The following is a 25,927-nucleotide window of genomic DNA, read 5'->3' on the forward strand; positions in this document are numbered from 1 at the left end:
TTGCAGTTAAAAAAAATATTAATAGTAACATTGCGAGGTACACTATCCTTGCTGCACAGATAAGGAAAAGGAGGTGCACAAAGTCTGGGGCGTTGGGGTGGAGAACTCCACTGGACTGCGGAAGAAGTGAGACCCCAAAGCTCTTGTCCCTGTGCTTTCCACTCTGCATTCTGCTTCACGGGGCACTGGGGATGGAGAGAAGCCACGCAGAGCTGCAGGCACACGGATAGCCAGGACAGCCAGCTCCGGGAGCTGGGGATGGAGAGGGAAGCCACGCAGAGCTGCAGGCACACGGACAGCCAGCACCAACCACTTGAAAAATTTTTTTAATCTCAAAAAAAAAAATACCCAACCCATCAATTATTGAATCAGAAGTTCCTGAGAATCATCCCTGAATTGGTGATCTTTGCTGATCTCAGAAATGGCGATAGATGTGCCACAGAAAGTTCATACACATTTTTCAGGTTTCTGACTAGATTAAAAATACCCTGGGCTAATGGTGACCCAGGGCACACTTGTGGCTTTCATCACAGAACCATTTCACATACAGACTCCTAAGACCAATGGAAAATCAAGAAGATACTGAACAAAAGGCATCTCTCTCTTTTTCAAAAGTAAGTTTAAGAATTCCTCAAATAATCAAACATAACTGGCAGTTCTCTAACACAGAAGGCTTAAAAAAGTCACCAACAAAACTTACTATAACATGTATCTGAGGACCCTTTGATTATTAAATATCTAGAAGTAGAAATAATATCTTATGCTCACTACATTTCTTTATTTTGAAAAAACTCTTCTGAGACCTGAAGAAAAATGACAGCCTTCATTTAGAAAGTTACAAACATCAAGAGAAAAAAAAATGATATCATCTCATGCAATACTGGAAAGGAAGAGATAAAAAAATCATTTGCAGATGACATGATTATATACCAAGAAAACCCAAAGGAAACCTCTGAAGAACAGTGGAACTAACAGAGTTGAGTTAAACAACAAAACACAAAATAAACATGTAAAAATCTATAGAAACAGGCAGAAAAGATAAAAATTAATTCTCATTCTTAATTAACAATTATTTTTTAAAAGAAGTCTCAAAATAGCATCATTGACAAATAAAAAAGCAGGTCACAAAAATTTTTTAAACTATAACAGTTTATGAAGAGATTTTTATTTTTTACAAAAGGCTTAAATGATATCAGAATATCCTATGTTTCTGGATTTTAAAAAAAATAAACTTTTTGAAAAGGATATTTTAAGTGTGAAAAGAAAACTTTTTACTAAATATAAAACTTAATATTTTAAACTTCCCTTTTTTATATCATCTGTATTTTTTTACATTTTCATTAATGACCAGCTGTTTATTTTACAATGTAAAACTACAACAGTATTAGAATTAATGGTAAAAATATCAAAAGCCTTCAAACTCAAAACATCTTTGAGTTTTGAGGCTGTATTTTAATCAATTTTCCAGTTTTCTTAAGCCTCTAAATACGTGTGAATTGAGTTATTAATATCAGAAATGAGTTTAACAAGACTGAGCAGTAGACACAGAGAAACACGAGAGAACTGATGAAGTTTCATTTCTTTCCCTTCATTTAGTCTCAAGATAAATGTAATTTGAAGCTTTAAAATAAAAAACAGGTGTTACAACAGGAATCGGCCCATCGGACTAGTCACTGGCCTCAGAGGTGAAAGGCCCAGGGGAAGTGGAAACCAGTTAGAGGCTCTCACATGTGAGCTAAATGGTCCCCAAACAAACAGCAGGAAGGGCTGGCAAATACATTCATTTTAAAAGTAAATATTAACTTAATGAGCTTGGTGACCGGAAAACTGATACTGCTCTCTTGAGATTTTTCACTTCCCTGCTCCTTCTCATCAAAAAAAGAAAGAAAAAAAATACTAAGAAGGCACACATTCTTCTAGTTCTGAGCCCACTGACAAGTACCAGAGAAAAATCTAAAAGTCACTCTCGGGACTTCCCTGGTGGTCCGGTGGCTAAGCCCTCCAAGCTCCCAATGCAGGGGTCTCGGGTTCAATTCCTGGTCAGGGAACTGGATCTCACATGCAGCAACTGAGACCTGCCACAGCCAATTAAATTAAATTAAATATAAAAATAAATAAATCAAAAAATAAAAATCACTCCTTACATCTGAGTACTCAAAACCTCCCAACTTGATCGGTGGTAAAAGCAGAAAGATAAAGTAAATCAAATAATACACATGCCACAACTAGTCCATGAAACGCAGCAGGGAGCACAAGGAAGTTCAGGCCTTTTTTTAGGGGCTATAATTCTGTCGACCAGTTGCAGAACAGGGGTCAATCATTATAGGGCATCTGCCTCACCCGCCTGCAACTCTACCCTTACCCGCACCAGGCACGCACCAGAAAAGAATCGTGTTTGTCACAGTGGGAGGATGTAAAAGCAGCCACAAAGGTTACTCAATGGATGAGACCCAGTGCCTGGACTGGGAAAGAGCTCAGGCCAAAGAAAGCCCAGTGGCTACCAGTTAGATCGCTTGCTTCAGAGAAGAAGGAGCAGAGGGTCCCCACCAAGAACAAGCAGTTTCAGGGAAAAAAGGAAACCCAATGACACTGGAAGCATAGGAAGGGAGGAAAGAAGGAAAGAGGGATGGAAGGAAGGAGCAAAGGGAGAAAGGAAGAAAGGGAGGAGGGAAGGAGGCAGAAATGGTCTCTTTTCTCAGCACCCATCCTACTAATAAAAAGGAATATGAAGCGTTCAGTATTTCTCTCCATGCCCACCTACAAGCCTTTTTTTTTTCTTACTAAGATCTATTGAAAAGATCTGCCTGTTTTCTCTTTATTTTTAGCCTTCACAAACATTCCAGTTGTCACAGTTGGAAATAAAAATGAAGCTAGAGTCACTTCACATGCACAAGCTAATAATCCCACGTGTATACATAGCCAGAACTTGGAGAAAAGAAATGAATTTATCATCTGACACTTTCTGTTCAATATTAACTATCTACCTTATTTGAGGAAGGCAATGTACATCCTCTGAAAGGTGTTCTGACACTGTTTTCTGAACACACCAGTTAAAACCCACACCAGCATCACCCTCATGTCTCCCAGCTCCAACCAACCTACTGGCAGGCTTGTTGGTGATCCAGGGTACCTCACGCAACAGATAACCTTCCATACCCTTCACTGGGGCAGTGCCTTAATGTCTAACCGGAAATTTGTATTAAGTGATTAAGGATCAAGCTTATGTCTCAAACCATTCCACCTAAACCCCATCTATATCCAGATAAAAAATGGCAAGCAAAGCACAGTTTTAATAAAACCATGAAACTGAAACCTGAAATGTAAAGAGCTATTTAGACAAGAGACCTCCTGGATCTCACACTAACCAACCATATTCTCTTCACAATTGATTTCATCTACCTGGACCTCAGTTTCCCCTCTGTAAAATGGTTACGTGTAACTTGGTTCAAAAATAGCATAGCTCGGCTGCAGGAATCTTTTAGGCTCATTCACTCCCTGTGCCTTATTAGCAAAACCATTCATCTATTAGAATTACTACCCAACACGAATTGCACCTTTGTAAGAATGCGGGGTCCTTTCTCCATCTATCTGCGACACCACAACACAGTGCCCAGGCACTGCTCCTCCCTTCTCCTAGGAGGGCTTTCCTCATAGCTCAGTTGGTAAAGAATCCACTTGGAATGCAGGAGACCCCAGTTCAATTCCTGGGTTGGGAAGATCCCCTGGAGAAGGGACAGGCTACACACTCCAGTATTCTTGGGCTTCCCTTGTGGCTCAGCTGGTAAAGAATCCGCCTGCAATGCGGGAGACCTGGGTTTGATCCCTGGGTAGGGAAGATCCCCTGGAGAAGGGAACAGTTACCCACTCCAGTATCCTGGCCTGGAGAGTCCCATGGACTGTATGGTCCATGGGGTCGCAAAGAGTCAGAGATGACTGAGCGACTTTCACTTTTAACTTTCATTTCTCCTAGGAAGCAGCCTAGAAAAATGTCAAGCACACACTGGCATCAGACAGACTACCTTGTACTTACAGACTAACTGAATTTCTAGCTAAGGGGCTTTGAGCAAGTCACAGCATCAATGAACTTCAACTTCCATATTAACCATTCATTGATCTCCCTTTTTTCTGATGTTTCCCCCGTATAGAGAACACATATGTTCTACAAAGCTGAGATCAGACTTATACACAATGGCTGCTTTCACTTAACATAGTCATTTTTATTTTTTAGTATTTCATAAATTTTCTGCAACGAGCATCCTTACTTTTCTTCATAGAAATATTAAAACTACTCAGTGATAAATACATAATTGTGATAAGAAGGGAAAATTGTGAACCAGAAAAAAAATGTCCAGGGTGACTTCAATATGCTGTGTTGCCTGAACAAAAAATATTTAAATGAGAGAAAAAAGTGTGTGTGTGTGTGTGTAGAGAAAGAAAGTGCTAGTCACTCGGTCATGTCCAACCCTTTGTAACCCATGGACTCTAGCCCACCAGGCTCCTCTGTCCATGGGATATTCCAGGCAAGAATATTGGAGTGGCTTGCCATTATGGCAATGGGTTGCCATTTTCTGCTCCAGATCTTCCCAACCCAGGGATCAAACCCACATCTCCTATGTCTCCTGCATTTACAGGCAGATTCTTTACCCACTGAGCCATCAGGGAAGCCACATATATATGTGTATGTGTGTGTATATGTATATATAAATTTATATATACATTTACACAATGGATATGCCAATGGAGGAGATGTAAGAGATGTGGGTGATTCCTGGATCGGGAAGATCCCCTGGAGGAGAGCATGGCAACCCACTCCGGTATTCTTACCTGGAGAATCCCATGGACAGAGGAGCCTGGACGGCTACAGTCAATGGGGTCACACAGAGTCAGGCACGACTGAAGTGACTTAGCACACACGCGCACACACACACACACACACATATATATATAATATCATAATAAGGGACAGAAAAGGAACATTGTGGATACTAAAAGTGAATCACCCATAATTATGGTCACCCAATTAATGTGTTTCATACAGGTTTTAACATTTTTATTTTCTAATAAGTGTAGTGAGGGTAACATAAAGATAGATTTGTGTATCTTGCAAAGTACATATTTTTCTTTTCCTTTCATGGGACAAAGCTCTTATTCATGTAACACACCATTTAGGTAAAGTAATGCAAATCTCCTGGGGAGAGTTCTGAGCTCAATTAGGGCATCTGGGAACAGGCCATATGTTACCAAGTCTTCTGCATACCTGAACCCCAATACCTAATGACCCAAGGATGCTCATTCATAAAATTAAATAGTCTGCCTTTCAGGAGAAGAGAATCAAGCACTGCAGAACATTCTCCATCATATTCACCTGAAGACAATATAAGGCGAGCTATACAGCTGAAGAAGATTTAAAATAAATGATCAGGGACTTTTCTGGTGGTCCAGTGGTTACGACTCCATACTTCCTCACAAGGGGCACGGGTTCCATCCCTGATCAGGAAATTAAGATCCCACATGCACTGCCGCTGCTGCCGCCGCTAAGTCGTTTCAGTCATGTCCAACTCTGTGTGACCCTATAGACGGCAGCCCACAGGCTTCCCTGTCCCTGGGATTCTCCAGGCAAGGAGTGGGTTGCCATTTCCTTCTCCAATGCATGAAAGTGAAAAGTGAAAGTGAAGTCGCTCAGTCGTGTCCAACTCTTAGCGACCCCATGGATTGCAGCCTACCAGGCTCCTCCGTCCATGGATTTTCCAGGCAAGAGAACTAGAGTAGGGTGCCATTGCCTTCTCCACATGCTGCACAGTGAGGTCAAATAAATAGAATTTAAAATAAATGAGCATCAATAACACAAAAGATGTAATTCATGCCCTGAGTGACTAACATACAATTTTATTTCATCAATCTTCTCTCTTCTTTACCTATAATGTTTTTAACTAATGCATTTTTCATTAAAATTGAAAAAATAACCATAAGTTACTCTTACTCCTTCTTAATCTATTGTAGATATTATCTACTTAGTCCCTTCTTTGTTAAACATTTCTTTATCACTGTCTGCATTTTTCTTCGGAGAAGGCAATGGCAACCCACTCCAGTACTCTTGCACTTTTCTTGTAGCTAAAATACCTAGAAAATTAATGTGATGTTAGGAAATACACAATTGTAGAACTAAGACTCTATTTTCAGGACCAAAACTTAGGACATATGATCTAAAATCAAGAGCTGTTCAAAAAAATTCAGACTGCATGTGATTGTACCAGTATCCATCTTCAACTCACTTCTAATAGTTCAGTAACAGATATTTTAGAAGAGTGGGTCTCAGTCACCTCTATCATCAAACACACTTGTGGGATATGACACACTCTCAAAACCTGACCTGCACTAACTATAACAGCAGTATTCTCAAGGTGTGTGATCTGGGATAGGAGGAATTTTCCTGCCCCCAATCTCTATTCAGGGAGCATTTAAAAAACGTCCACCCTCCACACCATCACTGTTTTATAGAGCTGGTGCAATCCCCATTTTTGAAAATCCTTTAAAATAGAACAAATCATGCTCTGAGATAAGTAGAGTCATAGCCCAGCCTTACGGCAAGGAACAGACTAAAGGAACATATTTCTTTGGTTTCCACTAAGACATATGTCATGGGTAATTGTTTCATACTTGGCACGTTCCCACGGGCAAACTCTGCAATGTGCCAAACTCCTGGTCCTCTAACTGCAGCTCAGCCCTGTTCTTTCCCACTCAAGAAAATACATCAAAACACAATGGAGACATCTCAATCTGCTATTTTTTTTTATAGGAAGCTATTTGCATAGTTAATATTTCAGCTGATCAGAACATAGCAAAACACAGAATATGAAGATACATTGTAAACATCACACTTTATAGGCATTTCACATGAGAGAATGCAGAGACTGAGATAACACGATCCACAGATTCGAAAACACATGGAACCGAAGACTTCAAGACCTTCCCAGACGCTCCATCCAGTTCCAAGTCTCTTTCAATACTTCTGATTTGCCAGGTTGGAAAAAACTATCCTTGGAAATTCAAATAAATACTCTACCTGATACAATGTAGGCTGAGTCTACAATTACATGTTGAAGCAGATTTTCTACTTTAACTATATGGTCATAATAGTGTTTAAAAAGTTTTTCCCACACATTCATTAGCCATGCATGTAAGATATAACATCATGCAATTTAAAATTTAGAGTAGCTATTTAAAATACTTACACATTGACTTCCCTGGTGGCCCAATAGCTAAGACTCTCTGCTCCCAGTGCAGGGGACCTGAGTTTGATGCCTGGTGAGGGAACTAGATCCCACATGCTGCTAGGACCCAGTGCAGCCAGACAGACAAATAAAAAGAAATATTTTTTTTAAACTTACACAAAAAGCTATTAATCTCATTATTTTAAAATTTAAGCATATAATGTTCCAGTGTAAGACACTGTAATAAAGAGTAATGTCATACTTTCAGATCATAAAACTTACAGTTTTAAGAAAATGCCCAGACTCGTATATTGAAAAGGAAGGGAGAGAGGGAGGAAGAAAGGGAGAAAGGAAGGACGGAGGGAGGGAGGAAAAGAAAGGAAGGATGGCAGAAAACAGTAAAAGAGAAACTAAAATTTTAAAACTGAATAAAAAATTGAAGGATAAGCAGAACCTACTTTATATTTCAGAAAATACCCTGATATCAATAAAGACTGAAGGCAGGAGGAGAAGGGGACGACAGAGGACGAGATGCTCGGATGGCATCACCGACTCAATGGACTTGAGTCTGAGCAAGCTCTGGGAGATGGTGAAGGACAGGGAAGCCTGGCGTGCTGCAGTCCATGGGGTCGCAAAGAGTCGGACACGACTGAGCGACTGAACAACAACAACTTTATATATTGAAAATAAAATTGACTCAGAAGGAAAAAGTGAGTATTCCTTCCTGAACAGCTCCTTCAGGAAGCCAGACATGGATCCATTCTGGAGAAATCAAACTTGCATTTTGGAACCAGCATTTTGCTAGTTCCAAGTTTTGATAACTGAGGCTTTTGTAAATTTTATGACACAGAGAATAAGAAGAGTCATGAGTGTTTTGGACAGTGCGTGAGCGTTAAGTCACTTGAGGCGTGTCTGACTCTTTGCAACCCTGTAGCCCTCCAGGCTCCTCTGTCCATGGGATTCTCCAGCCAAGAATAGTGGAGTGGGTGCCACCTGAGAATCACCTTTGGACTGTTAAAAAAAAATTAATAAATGTATCATCCTCAGAGAAGCATCATTAGGCATCCCAGAGCCCTAAAGGTCAGCACATTCCCAATCGAGTGTAGACGAGGATTCCAGTCCTCAGAGAACCCTCACCCCTGGCTTAGTTCATGGTTACGGCTCCATGAATAAGAGGCCATTTCAAACCTGTGTGCTGTGCTTAGTCATTCAGTCATGTCCGACTTTTTGTGACCCCATGGACTGTAGCCCACCAGGCTTCTCTGGCCATGGTGATTCTCCAGGCAAGAATACCGGAGTGGGTTACCATGCCCTCTCCAGGGGATCTTTCCAACCCAGGGATTGAACCCCGGTCTCCTGCATTGCAGGCAGATTCTTTAACAGCTGAGCTGCCAAGGAAGACCAACACAACCAAGCTAGTTAAGGATTTGAGGATTATAAATTAGCGGCTCAAATTTCAGTCAAAAGGAAAATGGGTATAATGTACTTCCTATAGCTGGATCCATTTTGAACCTGTTGAGGAAAATCATAAGTACCTGGGTTGCATAGAGAGACTGCCTAAGCCAGAGGTCAGCTTTCTGTAAGTGAATTCAAACACACAAATGAAAGCACTGTCCGTAAGGGAACACCAGCCGCCGTACAGGAGAGGCTTCCTACAGTCTAACGCAGCAGCTGTCAGGATGCACAGTGCCCACAGAGACAGAGAGGATGCTGTTCAGCGCTTTCCACTTCCGTAACATTGTGTCTTTGGAGAATGAAGACTATCAAAGCGATGAACTCTCTCAAATTGTCATACGTTTTGCATTTTGGGACATGTACCTCCTCTCTGAACCTTTAGAGCACTACCCAGACATTCTAGCCACTGTCTGGGACTAGATATAATTATGGCAATTATGTCTACCATAATTAGAGAGAGGGTAAATGTGATCAAACATTTATAGAAAGGAAAAAATGAAGCACAGACGAAGTTTTAAGAATCCGAAAATTTCAACGCAATTTCCAAAGAGAGAATTAAAGAGGAAATGATGTTCTTTCTCAGCCATCTAAAACGCTGAACTGGAAAGATAATGACTTACCAAAGTACTGACATCATCAGGAAACTGTCTGTTAATTTCTAGACCTCTTTTCAGGTGACAGGTTCATAGCATCCCAGGTTGGCAAACATGGCCATGGCAAGAGGAAAACAGGATATAAAGTAATATAAAATCTTAATATAAAGAGATTGAGTCTGTGCCCAAGCCCAGAGCTGTAAGCCAACAGGGGCTGGTCAATCTGTGAATGCCAGTGGCATGATCTTGGAAATCAACTAGAGTGAGAGTCGGGTTCTGAGCACATTCAGAGCCTGGCGTAAAACAGACATCGATTCAGCCGTCCCTCAGTACCATCGGCGTGGATGCTGAGTTCCCTATAAAAAGCATCGTAGTTCTGCACATAACACACACATTTTTCCATATATTTTATTTTTTTCCGTATACTTTTTTTACCTTTTTATTTAATACTGGGGTATAACCAATTAATAATGTTGTGACAGTTGCAAGTGAACAGTGAAGGGACTCAGTCATACATACACATGTACTCCTTCTCCCCCAAACTCCCCTCCCATCCAGGCTGCCACGTAACATTTAGCAGAGTTCCACATTTCCCCCTATACTTTAAAATCATGTCTAGATTACTTATAATACCTAATACAATGTAAATGATATGTAAATAGTTGCAAGTACAATGTAAATAGTTGTAAATAGAATGTAAACACTACATAAATAGTTGCCAGCATGCAACAAATTCAACCTTCACTGCTTGGAGCTTTCTGGGATTTTTTTTTCCCCCAAACATTTTCAATCCAAGGTTGGTTGAATGCATGGACACAAAAGCCATAGAGAGGGAGGGCTGACTGTGAAGGCCTGCTGCACAAATCTCTGATTAGGAAAGGATCATGACAAGTTGATCTTGTTTCCCTGGTGGCTCAGATGCTAAAGAATCTGCCTGCAATGAGGGAGACCTGGGTTCGATCCCGGGTTGGGAAGATCCCCTGGAGAAGGGAATGGCAACCCACTCCAGTACTTTTGCCTGGAGAATCCCATGGACGGAGGAGCCTGGTGGGCAACAGTCCACAGGGTTGCAAAGAGTTGGACACGACTGAGTGACTAACAACAACAACATAACAAGAAAGATGCCTTGGGAAGGCTGGAGTGGAGGCGTGAGAGACAGAGCAGTAAGGCCGATGAAAGGCTGCTGGTGTAAAACAAGAAAAGGTGATGAAGTCCTGACCTGAAGTGGCAGCAGCTGGACTGGTAATTAAGGCATTAAAATAAGAGATGACTGTCTGATAAGGTGGAAAGGCAGGGGAGATGGATGATGAAAGGCCTTAAAAGTCAGTTTGGACTTGAACCTGCAGCTAACATGGGGCTTTTAAAGCATTAAGCAGGAGCACAGCACAATTTACATTTTAGATCCGTTATTCTATTAGAATAGGAGGCAAGCTGTAGGCAGGGACGCCAGTCAGAAGGCTACTGCTGTCCAGACAAGAAAGGCTGAATGCTTACCTCAGCAGGGGAAAGGATGGAACACGAGGGAATAAGAACCGACCCAAAGCATGGATGTGGGGCTTAGAGGAATGTGTAGAATGGGGTCATGTTTCTGCCTTCAAAAATCACGTGGCTGTGAAAGCAACCACTGAGATAGGAAAGAGAAAGGATGCACATTTAGAGAATATAGGAATTAGTAACACAGGTTACCGTTGAACAATTAGGGGTACCAACACCCTGCTCAGCCAAAAACTTGAATATAGGGCTTCTCTGGTCGTCCAGTGGTTGAGAATCCACCTGAAAATGCAGGGGACACAGGTTCGATCCCTGCTCTGGAAAGACTTCCCCCATGCCGAGGAGCAACGAAGCCCCTGTGCCACAACGACTGAGCCCGAGCACCTGGAGCCTGCGCTCACAACTCCTGAGCCCGTGCAGCTACAGCCTGCACTCACAGCTACTGAGCCCGTGCAGCTACAGCCTGTGCTCACAGCTCCTGAGCCCGTGTACCCAGAGCCTGCGCTCACAGCTACTGAGCCTGTGTGTCCAGAGCCTGCGCTCACAACTCCTGAGCCCGTGCAGCTACAGCCTGTGCTCACAGCTACTGAGCCCGTGCACCCAGAGCCTGCGCTCATAACTCCAGAGCCCGTGTGTCCAGAGCCTGCACTCACAACTCCTGAGCCTGTGCAGCTACAGCCTGCGCTCACAACTACTGAACCCGTGTGTCCAGAGCCTGTGCTCACAACTACTGAGCACGTGTGCCTGTGCTCACAACTACTGAGCCCGTGCGCCCAGAGCCTGCGCTCAGAACTACTGAGCCCATGCGCCCAGAGCCTGTGCTCTGCAACGAGAGGAGCCCCCGCAGCATGAAGCCCAGGCCTAGCCCTCATTCTCAGCGACTAGAAGAAGCCCAAATGCAGCAACGAAGACCCAGCACAGCTAAAAACAGAGAAATATATACAGCTTAAAAAAAATAAATCTGAGTATAACTTGATAATCAGCCCTCTGTATCCACAGTTATACACCCACAGATTCAACCAACTGCATTTGCTTTCAAAACAATCCATATGTGAGCCAACCGCTGTGGTTCAAACCCATGTCATTAGAAGGCCAACTGTATTTGATGCACTGAAATCCAGGTGACTACAAGATACAGAAGCAGAAACATCCAATGGGCAGCTGGATAGACTTAACCATGCTCAGAGCCTCTGCTGAAATGCCTATAAGAGGGAAGAGACAGGAAACGCAGATAAGGAAGTAAAGAATCATGGTTTTCTCAGGGTATTTGATCAGTAATGGGACTGCTGGGTCATATGGTAGTTTTATCTTTAGTTTTTTAAGGAACCTCCATACTGTTCTGCATAGTGATTGTATCAATTTACATTCCCACCAACAGTGTAAGAGAGTGGTGAACCTAGAGTCTGTCATACAGAGTGAAGTAAGCCAGAAAGAGAAAAACAAATATGAACGAAGATATACGGAATCTAGAAAAATGATACTGATGAACCTACTTGCAGGGCAAGAACAGAGACACAGACAGAGAGAGCGGGCTGTGGACACACGGTGGGAAGGAGAGGGCGGACAGACTGCGAGTGGCCCTGACATGCACTCTCCCACGTATAGAGAGCTGGCGGGGCTGCAGTGCAGCACAGGGGCCTCAGCCGGGGTCCATGGTGCCCAGAAGACGTGGGGCGCGGGGCTTCAGAGGGAGGGCACATATGTATACAAATGGCTGATTCACACTGCGGAACAGCAGAAGCTAATACAGCATTGTAAAGCGGTTACACTCTACTTTAAAATAAATTTTAAAAATAAAATAAATTATACAAATAAAGGAAAGAATCAATTACACAAGCTTCTGGAGTGGACAAAAGGGGAAGGAATCAGGAGAAACCAGAAGAGGAAAAAAAGACATATCTTCCTCTCAGGTAGAGAAAAACAGGAAGTATGATTGTAGCAAATAATGTACATATATAGGCAAGGGGCTAATACCTAATGTTGTTAAGGGCTCTAAGAAGGTTGTTATCAGTTGAATTGTATCTACCAAAAATGTCTATGTTTAAGTCTTAAGTTACCCCAGTACCTCTGAATGTGATCTTACTTGGAAACAGGGTCACTGCAGATGTAATTAGTTAAATTAAGATGAATTTGTAACAATAGTCATTTATGGATGTAAGGGTTGGACCATAAAGAAAGTTGAGCGCTGAAAAATTGATGCTTTCAAATTGTGATGCTGGAGAAGACTCCTGAGAGTCCCTCAGACAGCAAAGAGATCAAATCAGTCAATCCTAAAGGAAATCAACCCTGAATGTTCATTGAAAGGACTGATGCTGAAGCTGAAGCTCCAATACTTTGGCCACCTGATGTGAAGAGCTGACTCACTGGAAAAGACCTTGATGCTGAGAAAGACTGAAGGCAAGAGGAGAAGGGGGCAGCAGAGGATGAGATGGGTAGATAGCATCACCGACTCAATGGACATGAATCTGAGAATGGTGAAGGACAGGGAAGCCTGGCATGCTACTGTTCAGAGGGTCACAAAGAGTCAGACATGACTTAGCGACTGAACAACAATAAACCAGAGCAGAGATTGAGTGAGCCCCTAATTAGAGTGAGCCCCTGATTCAATATGATTGAGGTCCTTATTAAAAAAAGGTGGGGGGATTTGGATACACACCCACCGAGGGAAGATGATGTGAAAACACATGGAAAAGAGGACCATCTATAAGTTAAGGGAGGAAGCCTGGAATAGATGCTTCCTTCACAGCCCACAGAAGGAACCAAAGCTGCCAACACTTGGACTTCAGACTTCTGATCTTCAGAATTGTGAGACAATAAAATGTCTGTTGTTTAAGCCACTGAGTTTGTGGATGTTTTTCCATGGAAACTCTAGCAAACTAATAGAGAGCGAACGTCATGTAGAAAAGGAAGGAGGGTTGGATGAGGGCGGTTAGAAGGTTTGAGGGGAGTGGAAATGTTTCAGCAGGAAACAGGTCAGCCACACAGCACAAGACTGTGCACTGCTGCCTCGGGTTCCAGCAAAGAACAGAGATGATAGATTTATTTACAGAGTGATTTTCTCAAGCAGCTTTGGCAGCCACTGGGTAAGACAGGAAAAGACGCCAGGTCAAAATCGAGAGCTGGCAGAGTAGATCACAAGCAAAGTACAAAGGGGTAAGGCCATTGAGGATACTGTCAAGGGAGAGATATACCATGAACAGAAAGGAAATAGGGAAGGGAGGATCAGTTGTGGGCTGGAAGAAGGAGGCAAGGTAGGCAGAGGAGGGGTCCTCTGCAAACTGGAAACCAGCATAGAAGAGATACAAGGAGTATAACCTCAGCAAGAGGGCTAAGGAACCACTGTTACCAAAATTTAGTATTTTAGATGAGAAGTCAGGGAAGTGCGAAGCTGCAACATTGTATACAACACACACATCATTCACAAGACACTGAGAGCTCCAGTGATGAAGACAGTTAGGGTGAAAAAATGCAAAGGCTTCTGCCATCCTCAAAGGATGGAAAAGAATCACCAGGAATATCCCCAAAATATTTGTACCTAACCCCTAGTCTCTGGTTCACATTAAAAAATCACTGCCCTATCTATTATTTGGGGTATCAGAGTTATACCTTTATACAAAATAACAAAAGAGGGACAAGAACTAGAAACTGAGATCAATGTACAATGCCCCATCTATCTCCCAGTCTGGGTTGGCTGAATCCATGGGTGTGGAACCCCCGATATGGAGAAATAACTGTAAAGTTCACATGGATTTTTGACTGTGTGGAGGTTCAGAGTCCCTAACACTGGAATTGTGAGTATAGAGGGAGTGTACCTCAACATAATAAAGAGAACATATGACAAGTCAAAGCTATCATGCTCAACGGTGAAAGCTTTCTCTCTCAAATCAGGAACAAGAAAAGGACAGCTCTTTTCACCACTCTTATTCAACAAAGTACCAAAAGTCCTAGCCAGAGCAATTAGGCAAGAAAAAGAAATAAAAAGCATTAATTAGAAAGAACATAAACCTGTCACTGTTTGCATATGACATAATGCTAGATATGGAAAACTAAAGAGTCCGCCAAAAAACTGCTAGAAGCAATAAATGAAGACTTCCCTGGAGGCCCAGTGGTTAAGAATCAGCCTGCCAATGCAGAGTGCATGGGGTCAATCCCTGGTCCAGGAGAACTCCACATGCCTCAGGGCGACTAGACTCATGTACAGAGACTACTAAACCATGTGCCACAAGTACCGAAAGCTGAACACCCTAGGGCCCATGCTGTGCAACAAGAGAAGCCGTCGCAATAAGGAGCCCGCACCCTGCAACTAGAGAGCTGCAGCGAGAGAAACTAATTGCCCTGCTCCCTGCAACTGGAGAAAGCCCACACACAGCAACAAAGACCCAGCACAGCCAAAAACAAAAATAAAGAAATTTTTAAAATAAAGAATAAATTCAATAAAGTTTCAGGATGCAAAAATCAATGCCCAGAAATCTGTTGTTTCTATATACAAATAATGAACTATCAGAAAGTCAAATTAAGAAAACAATTCACTTTACAACTTAATCAAGAATCTAAAATATCAAGGAATAAAATTAACCAAGGAGGTGAAAAAAAAAAACCTGTATACTAATAACTATAGGACACTGATGAAAGAAAGAAATGGAAAGATATATGACTGGAAGAAATAATATTGTTAAAATGTCCACATCACCCAAAATAGGAAATAGAATTTAATTTCACAATTCTTATAGAAATAGTGTAAACAATTCCAAAATCTGTATAAAACCACAAAAGACCCTGAATCGCCAAAGCAATCTTGAGAAAGAAGAACAAAACTGGAGGCATCATGCCCTTGATTTCAAGCTATATTAAAAAGCCACAGTAACCAAAACAGTATGGCATAAAAAGAGACACATAGGTAAGTGGAACAAATAGAAAGCCCAGAAATCAACTCACACATCTATGGTCAGTTAACATACAAAGGAGCCAAGAATATACAGTGGGGAAAGGACACTCTAATAAACAGTGTTGGGAAAACTGGGTAACTATATGCAAAAGAGTAAAACTATCTTACTCCATACACAAAAATTCTCTATCTTACCCCATACACAAAAAATAACTCAAATGGATTAAAGACTTGATTATAAGACCTGAAACCCTAAAACTTCTAGATGAAAACACTGGCAGTAAGCTCCATGACATCAATCTTTACAATAATTTTTTGGACCTGATACCAAAAGCAAAAATAAATAGCTTCTGCACAGCAAAAGAAACTATCAACAAGGCAACCGGATTACAGAAAGAATTGCAAAGGCAGTCCACTGAATGGAAGAAAATATTTGCAAATAGTGTATCTGGTAAGGGATTACTATCCAAAATATATAAAGATGTAATACAGTTTAATGGCAAAAACCAATCATATTTCAAAAATGAGCAGAGAATCTGAACAAACACCAAAGAAGACATACAGATGACCAACAGATGTACTGTAGAGCCCTGTAACTATAGTTAATAACACTGTCCTGCACATTTGAAAGTTTGTAAGAGAGTAAGAGTTTGCGTGAACTCCAGGAGTTGGTGATGGACAGGGAGGCCTGGCGTGCTGCAATTCATGGGGTGGCAAAGAGTCGGACACGACTGAGCAACTGAATTGAACTGAACTGAACCGAAATCTTAAAAGTTTTCATCACAAGAAAAAAAAATTTTGTACCTATGTATAGGGACAGATGTGAACTAGACTTATGTGGTGATTACTCTGCAGTATGTACAAACACGGAATCATTATTGAAACTAATACAATATACTATAAGTTAATAAAGAAAGAAGGAAAGTAAGGAGGGTTAGAGGGGGAAAGGGAAGGAAAAATAAAAAATTCTTCCAAAGAAATCCACATTTCTTTTTCTCTTTCTGTTCAAAGTCAAACATTTACACAACCTACAAAAATACTCTACATGAATAAGGGAGCAGCTACCACGCTCCCCGTCTAGGCACTCTAGAGAAAGCCACTCCTTGAGATAAGGCGCTCTCCAGCTCATAAACACTGAGGAAGGAGTCGCCACACCTCACGCGTATCTAAGAATCGCACTCAGCCCCCAGATTCCAAGACTCAAATCTTAATTGGATTCCAGTGGACTGTGAGTTCCCCAACTCCCACAGGAGAAGTGGAAGACCATGAAAGGAATTCAAGAAAATTTCTACCATTATAATCTGAAAATGATCATACAAAAACCTCAGTGACTTCTTATTTACATAAGCACGGATCTAGTACACATTTCTGATCTTGGTAAAACTGTAATTTTATGTTGACTGTTTTGCAGGATTCTGCGCTGCACTGACAGATAGAAAGCAACTTGAAGATCACAGCCTTACTGACTGGTTTTACCAATGAGAAAACTGAGTCCTGGATAAAGTAAATACCTGCACAAATAGCTAGGAAGTGGCAAATGAGAACCCATGTTGGCTGACCCTGGGATGAACTTTCTTTTCATTTGCAACATATATTCACTCATATTCAATAGTTTTTTTGAACATTAACCACATGCAAGACACAGAGGAACTACAAAACTGAATACAGGCAGTCATCCCTTCAGGGAATCTAAAAAATGGTAGGTTTTTAGATACTAGTTTTACAGTCTTAATATGCAAATCATCGCACGAAGTCTTTGAAATTTTAAGGGAATATCTGAAAATAATTCTCCTCATGGACTATATACTTACCTTTGAATTTAATCTTTCCATCCTCCTTGTAGCCCTTCAACTACAGAAGGCAGATATCATGTTAAGAGCATCAATAATGATGGCAATGATGAGGACAAGGACAATGACATGATGAAATATAAGACATTTACTATGTGCCAGTGGCTATTCTGGAATCTTTATATACTTAGCTTAACTAATCCTCCCAATATGGGCTTTCCTGGTGGCTCAGATGGTAAAGAATACGCCTGCAGTGCAAGAGACCTGGGTTCGATCCCTGGGTCAGGAAGATCCCCTGGAGAAGGGAATGGCAATCCACTCCAGTATTCTTGCCTGGAGAATTCCATGGACAGAGGAGCCTAGCAGGCTACAGTCCATGGGGTCACAAAGAGTCAGACACGACTGAGTGACTAACACACACACAATCCTCCCAATAACCTTAGGAAGGAGGTACTATCACATCTCTATTTTATAAAAGGCCTGGAGAAAGGAAGTTGATTGCCCTTGAAAGGGTGGTTGATTTGGGGCTGACGTTCAAGCATGTCTTTACTAATCCTGTCTCCCAGGCTCCTGGCCCTGGGTCCTCTCCTGACTAAATAAAAATCACCTGTTCCCCTGCCCCGGACCTCAGTTTCTCCACCTATGAAACAATGAAGTTGACCACCTGATTTCCAGCGTCTCCTCAAGATGGAACATTCTGTGATTTACTGACGTAAGCTATCTATCCAATCTCTTTCCTTTAGCAGAGAAAAAAAAATGGCTTTATAAAAGTTAAGGATAGGGGTTCCCTGGTGTCTCAGTTGTAAAGAATCTACCTGCTGATGCAGGAGACACAGGTTCAATCCCTGATGCCAAGGAGCAACTAAGCCTGTGCACCACAGCTGGTGAGCCTGTGCTCTAGGGCCCACCCGCAACAACTATTGAAGCCCCTGCACCCCAGAGCCTGGATTCTGCACCAAGAGAAGCCACCCCAGTGAGAAGCCCCTGCACCATAACTAGAGAAAAACTTGCGCAGCAAGGGAGACCCAGCACTGCCAAAACTTAAGCAATTAATTCTTTTCTAAAAAAAGCTAAGGATAATTCTTCCCCAAATTGCAAAAGTGTGGGGGTAAGGTAGGGCACGAAGTTACAAGTTTCGCTCATTCGTCCTGAACTTCCATCTAGGTTCCAGTCTCAGGTGTTTTTGAAAGCTGATGTCACCACCACGTGGCAGAATAACACACAATCATTCATGGTGTTTAAACAAGACAACAGGTTTTTAAAATTTCTAACAAAGATTAGGTGTCATCTGTAAAAATACTCAAAAACAGAGGTTGAAAAAAAAAGTGGGATAAAATATATGGGCTACAGTTTTGGGGGCGGAGGTTGTTTTTGTTTGTTCTTTACACAAGAAAAGAGGCAAGGACATTCAATAGCAGATGTAATTGAATAATAGGATTGGGGAGGTTTTTCTTCTCTTTTTCCTTATTTTTTTTAATGTAAACTTAAATTACCTCCATTATTAGAGGGGAGAGTTTTCTTTACACAAAAAAGGTGCTCAATATTCTCACACTGATTTCTTCCGAGAAGAAAGAAAATACTCTCCAGAAAACATCTTGGTAACACTGCAGAAATTCCAGAAAGACAGGTTTCAAGGAGAATAGCATTATGACCCACTACGGATGGGAAAGAAAAGACTCCTTTATTGCTTCAGGTCTGGAATCACTAAATTTCACAGCGTATCTCAGGAATGTTGGCAGGGAAAGTTGCTTTGGAGTCCAAGGACACGCAGCTTTGTAGAGCTTATTCAGTCACTCAGTCGTGTCCAACTCTTTGAGACCTCGTGGACTGTAGCCCACCAGCCTCCTCTGTCCATGGGATTCTCCAGGCAAGAATACTGGAGTGGGCTGCCATTTCCTCCTCCAGGGGATCTTCCCGAACCAGGGATCGAACCCGTTTCTCCTGCATCAGCGGGAGGATTCTTTACCGCTGAGCCACCGGGGAAGCCATGTGTAGAGCTGGACCCAGTGGGGAAGAAAGAACAGGTGCAACAGAAGAAGTGGCAGACCGTGAGAGCTGAATGTCTCGGGCACCTTCCAGAAATCCCGGTCTGGTGCAGGTTCTCTCTGAGTGCCCCTGTCCTGCACCACAGCCAGCCACATGGCCCGGGGAACTTTCCATTAGCACATGTGGCCTTTCCTCTCTGAAGCACTGCGGCACAGGGGAGTCGGGTAGCCTCTTTCGTGGAATCTGCAACTGTTAAGACAAATCAAACCACAACCAAACTCATCTATTCTTCCATCAGGCTACAGGATAAGTACATTATGTAGATACGTATGTGTTCACGCATAAACATACTGTGTGTGTGTGTGTGTGTGTAAAGGGATAGGCTACCCACTCCAGTATTCTTGGGCTTCCCTGGTGGCTCAGATGGCAAAGAATCCACCTGCAATGCGAGACCTGGGTTCGATCCCTGGGTTGGGAAGATCCCCTGCCAGAGGGCATGACAACTCACTCCAGTATTCTTGCCTAGAGAATCCCATGGAAAGAGGAGCCTGGCGAGCTACAGTGCTTGGGGTTGCAAAGAGACAGACATGACTGAGCACATATTTACATATATATATACACATATACGGCCCCGTTTACAACATATATCAATGACAGTGGCTTTGGATGGCAACAATGAAACACTTCACTCTACAGAGTTCTTGAGAACATTCTGGAAACACGTTACTTGTCTAGTGATTCCCACAGATATTAACAAAAATTCAGAGAGAGTACAACTGAAAAATCACATTCAGAGTGCTATTAATTACATAGGAACCCCCTGCCTTTCTGGAACAATGCTACCTTGCGGCAAGTAGATAAAGACAGATTCGATAGGCAAAGACCAGGAAAACTAGAACAAGAGAAGACAGCACCTCCTTTGGGAGTCTGACAGACGATCTGTGGCGTCAGCATCGCATCACGCCCTCATTCAGAGCGGTGGGGCCCGACCTGCCACCAGCTCCAGACTTGCCCTGAACACACACATCACACTGGGCTTCACCAACACCACCATCGTCAGCAAAGCAACCAAACAAAGCTCGCAGGGGTCTTGCGTTCGCTTGTTAATTTCAAAAGACACCTTTCTGTTGACTGATAACAAAATTCAATCTGAACAGTTATTTAAAATTGGAAAATACAATGTAAATCTTGTTGTATTTTGTCTGTCGCTTGTCTGTTTTTCTAAGGCATTTTTTAAGATTGTTTGCTTCTAAGTGTAAAGTTGACACCTACTGAGTTTACCTGGCAGTAATCAAACACTTCTAACGTTAGATAAAGAAATTTAACCTACCTCTTCAAAGGTGGTGTCCTCTTTCTTCAAGGCTATAAAATAAAAGGGGAAAGGAAACAATTATTGTGAAACATCTCAAAGAGGCCAAGTATCTAAGTTCTAGGAAATTTAAAAAAGACGTAGCATGGTGTTTCCATTTCAGAAAGTAAAATCGTACCCCAAGCTGAATAACAATATTACGATACAAATATGAAAGCTGCAAACGACAGAACTGCACAGCACACACCTTTGTGAAGCACTTTCATAAATACGTAAATGAAACTACACTCCCAACCATGGAAAAGTAGTAGGCATATCTTTCCTCTATTTCTCCTTTAGTAGAAAAATGTTTTCATCAAAGTATGAAAGAATCAAAAAGGAATCTTAAAGCAATTTCCCCTTAAACTTCTGTTGTTTGCTCGTCTACCATTATGCAGAGGGTGGCTGAACCTCCCAAACCAACTGTCAGGAAGACACCGACTCTGCACAGGGCCCCGAACGAGATTCTCATACTGAGAGAAGTTTAAGTTTGATGATAAAAGATAAGATGTGCAAAATAAGCACTGCAGAAACATCATTCAAACATTCTCAACATCACTTTTCTAACAGGGTATCACCAAAGGAAACAATACATTTGGGGTGTTTCACAGGAACGAGTAAATACTTGAAATTTACTTGAAATATTTATACCCTCAGAACAGGCATTTAATTACTCTGAAGAGAAAGAGAAGTATTTCATGTTTCGCTGACAAACACCTAGGTCCTTAAATGCTACAATTATTTAGAATGTTTGAGATTAAAAAGAATGCACAAAGGAGTAAATTTAACTGAAATCATGAGTTGGAGAAACGTTTCAGATGTACACACTGTGCATAGGGGCTTACTGGTCTATCCGCTAAAGTTCTATTCAGGCTCAATAGAGTAGACACTAGAAAATCTTTAACACCCAGACTGGACTATTTCCTTCTTGCCACCTAAGTCTTACCAATTCCTCCAACCTTCTGGATAAAGGGCTGGGATCTATAGGTAGAAAGAAAAGGAGGAAAGAGAAAGGGGGAATTGCAGGTGTATTTTCTAATATATAAAGAGAAGGAAGCCAAATAATCTCCCGTATATACTATTCTCAAACCCAGGACACCACAGGGGAGAATATTTTAAGACCAAGAAGTCTACCCCTTCATTGAACACTTAATTACTAAATTGACACCTTGCATTGTTTCTTTTAAACACTGAATCCCTTCCCTGAAGAGCAATTAGTGGTAACAAAAAAGACCAATTAAAGTTGTCTTTGCCAAATATTTATCAGGTCACCGATGAAACTCTGACCTAAACAAGCATACAACATCTCATTATTGATTACATTCCCTGCTTGTCATTAATCATTCATGTAAATACAAACTCACAACTGTCTTCAAGGATATCATGGAATAACAAGCATATTAACATTTTTCTGGGTTAACAAAGGGGCATATATTAAGCCATTTAAAAAAATCAGATATTCTATTCAGTCCTCTGCTCAGACCCTGCTCCCTCTAGAAGTCTTTCCATGATCTCACTAAGACCAAAATGGTATCCCTCCTATGTTCTCCCAACAGCAAATCATGCGAATCTTCCTGGTAGAATTTGTCAATGCTCATTCATTGGCCTGTCTTCTCTTAAAGTCTTTGAGGGACAGGAAGCAGTATCAATGGTCACAGACTCTGACTCTGCTGAACACCAGCACAATATCTAGCACACAGGAGGTACTCAATAATTATTTGTGGAATTAATGAGCTATACTTCAAGGGCAAAAGAATAGCATCTTACCCTTTGAGATACATTAAGTTTTGGCATGTGAAAACCAGGTACCATTGTCTCTTATGAAAGAATCCAGGTAGTATTGTCTCTTATGAAAGAATCATAGATATAAATTCCATATCACAGTTTTCAAAGTAAAGTCTTTTGAAACTGCATGGGGAAGGGGAGGATATGGTACAATAGTTCAATTTTGCATGTGAACCTTTAACCTTACATTTCTCTTTTTGACAGAATGGATTTATCAAGTGACAGCTGGACTCTAAAATTACACTCTTACAGAACAAGGTAACAAACCCCCAATTTCAAAGTAACCACAGCCTCTTCCTTTTTTTCAGTTATCTCACAAGCTTCATCTTTTAAAGAAATGGTATACATAGGGTTCGTCTCAAACATCACAGAGTATAAACTTCCTTTCTCAGGGAGATAATCCAAGTAAGTGTGAAGAAATGCATTCAAACGAATATGAAGAAACATCAGTTCAACCTTAACCTCACATTAGGTATTACAGAAAGCCTTTCTCCTTCTAAGCAGTCATCTGAAAATAAAAGAAACAAGGAAAGAAAAGAGGAAATGGATTTTAATATTTAAACAATCAATTTCCCATTTGTCTCTATTTATGCTAATTTTTTAAGTGACACAACTATAGTAATTCCTAATAAGTGAACACACTAACACTATTTAGCAAAAAACCATAAATACTCACTACTGAAATCAATGGATGACTTTGAAATTCAATTACACCCATCTTACAAAAGAACCATAGCTGTGTCACTCCCTGGCAAATGTCATAAATTAGAGTGCTATGGCTTGAAAGCCAGTGTGTTTTATTAGACCTTTTATAATAGAGTAATCTCAGATCAGCTGTATTTGAAGTGGGTAGTGACAAAGTTGGCTGATCTTGCATGTGCAAGTAAATTAAACATGAGCAATGTCACCGATATGTAGAGTTATTATTATTAATCTTTTATAATAATGGATTATTAATCCATAATTAAGGAAAATCACAGTCTTTGCAAAACTGTCCTCATTTTCTGTAGATGATTACTAATTTCTCATGGCTAAACAATGATACTATATATTTTACCCTATAACAAACTATACTTTTGAATAATACTAAAAAAGCAAAATAAAGTCAGTATGTTTATTTCAAAACCCATAGTAGATTGGTTAAAGGGAATGAATATACTGACACGTTGAATTACTCAGCAGGAATAAATCATTTACTCTTTGATGTCCTCAAGAAGTACCAAGGAAGAAAGGAAGAAGATAGAGGAGATAAACTGAGAAATCAGAAGGAACAGTAACAGCCTCCAGGATCAATCTTCACCACGGGAAAGATATTCACTGGATAGTTTATGTATTTTACCTGATCTAATCTTCATAACAGCCTTAGGAAAACTGACAGATGAGGACTCTGGGATTTAGGGAAACTCTGCTAGTTGGCCAAGGCACACAGCTAGCAACAGAAATGGGATTCGAACCCAGATCAGTGTAACTCCCAAACCCATCCATTTTTCAGGTTAACTCTACCATCAAGTCAATGGCCACTTCTTTTCTCTTGCTTTCCACCAGAAGATCCATATGTCAGGATGTTGTAATCATTAACATAACACATTAGGAACATCTATGGAGTCTTCAATCCCATACAACACAGGACATCTTATGCATTACTTAACTAAGTGCCAATAACAAAGTGACTCGAAAAGCAAGCTCAGAGATGAGGGACCTGTCCACGGTCACTCCACTGTAACCGATGACTCGGGAAACCCCAGTCCACCTGACGCACAGCCCATACCTTTAATCTATACACTAGGTGATCCCATAGTGACGCTTCAACTCAGCAGCCTCCGGTACCTTAAAAATCCTTAAATACTGGGATCGATTTCATTGCTTTTTGATTTTGCAAATAAAAATTTAAGAAATATGTAGATAACAAAGACTTCTCTTCTGTAATGCTACTTCTATTCAATGTCTTGAGCTTGGTGTACTACCGGAGTCACTTAACCCTCTTTTTCACAAGAGTTGGAATCAAAAGGAGTTCCACATCACTAAATCTCTATAAGCTATAAAATCCAGTTAAAAACAATATCACATTTGCCAGCATTGTAGTTAATCCTAATTTTACTGACTGTCGATCAAAACCTGGAAATTATTTAAACATAAGGAATTTTTATATTAATGTCCTTGGCTTCTTACTGAGACTCAATTGCAATGAATTATTTAACACAAAACTGGATGGGTTCCAACAGAGTTATTAGCATTAGTAAATATACATTTAGTGCCTTTTAGAACAGGGCTTAATGGACTCCAGAATCTGCCTCTGTGATAGTTTGGGTCGGGGGCTGAAACATCCTTCTTAATAATGCACAGAGACTCAACACCTTGCTATCTCACACTCTTTTTGGCTTCAAACTTCATTTGAATGCAAGGGCTCTTCATAGGCATCCCTAACTCATAAAACTGCAAATACCCAATACACAAAATAAATAAACCAGGGCTAAATATTGGTTTCATACCATAACTTTATGGTCATCTTGGGAAAGATTATGTATACCAGTACGAAATTTTTTAAGTTAGAAGACAACAAAGAAACCTAGACTAAAAACATATTTTGACTTGCGGGAAGTTTGCATATTTCACGATGCACTTATACCACTATTTTTAAATGAATGGATGGAAGGACAAGGACAATACTCAAATGCACTCCACGGTTTTAGTTTAAGGCATGAAGCACCTTACGTTTAATTTCCATTAACACCTTCATTAACATGGATGACATGTTAAACAAGCGAAACAAAGGCTAGAGGGACTCAAAAGGCTTCTTAGGGACTCCGAGGTATTATTTTTAGTACTTGTACCATTTTCCTGCTGAAAACAGTTGCCTGTGCAAATGAAAGTTCAGATGTTAGAAAAGGTAGCCGCCGTTGTCAGGTTAAAGGGGGTTTTATGGCCAACCCTAGAAATCGAGCCAACCCATTCCACGTGACACTGTTGTCAGCCTGTGATAGTCTGTGACACGGATTTATTCTTAAATGTCCCGAATATTTCTCGGTCGGCTATCTGTCGGTCAACTGGCAGGCTGATTTAAAGACAATAGCCCTGGAGCTCCAGTATATGGAAGAAGTTTGGGAGACTTACTCCTAAAATGTTCAGACAGGTTCACAGAGCGCATTTCTCTGCAGCAATGGAAAGATTCAGATAACTCGGGACTCAACAACCAAATCTCGGTTTCGAGGACCCGAAGTACCGAACAAAAGATCCCAAGGTATCTGTCCCACTTCTCTTCAGGCTGGATGTTAAACAATACCATGGCACAAACTCAACATTTCACCAATTCCCAAAGTTAAATTACTGACTAAACACCCAATACCAAGGCCTGAGAGCAAAAAAAAAAAAAAAAAGTGACCCAG

General features: G+C 41.1%; 1 protein-coding gene across 3 annotated transcripts in view; it reads right to left on the reverse strand.

Moving 5' to 3' along the window:
• CDK14 (cyclin-dependent kinase 14) overlaps positions 1-25,890 on the reverse strand; it is a 668,333-nt gene extending 642,443 nt beyond the window's left edge. For all 3 annotated transcript variants that reach the window (XM_010839815.1, XM_010839811.1, XM_010839813.1), the window contains exon 1: positions 20,742-25,890. The gene's annotated coding sequence lies outside the window, so the exon portion shown is untranslated. The remainder of the gene's footprint in view (positions 1-20,741) is intronic.
• Between the last annotated feature and the right edge of the window lie 37 nt (positions 25,891-25,927).

The sequence above is a fragment of the Bison bison genome, unplaced genomic scaffold (genome assembly GCF_000754665.1).
Source record: "Bison bison bison isolate TAMUID 2011002044 unplaced genomic scaffold, Bison_UMD1.0 scf7180017864134, whole genome shotgun sequence".
Classification (NCBI taxonomy): domain Eukaryota; kingdom Metazoa; phylum Chordata; class Mammalia; order Artiodactyla; family Bovidae; genus Bison; species Bison bison.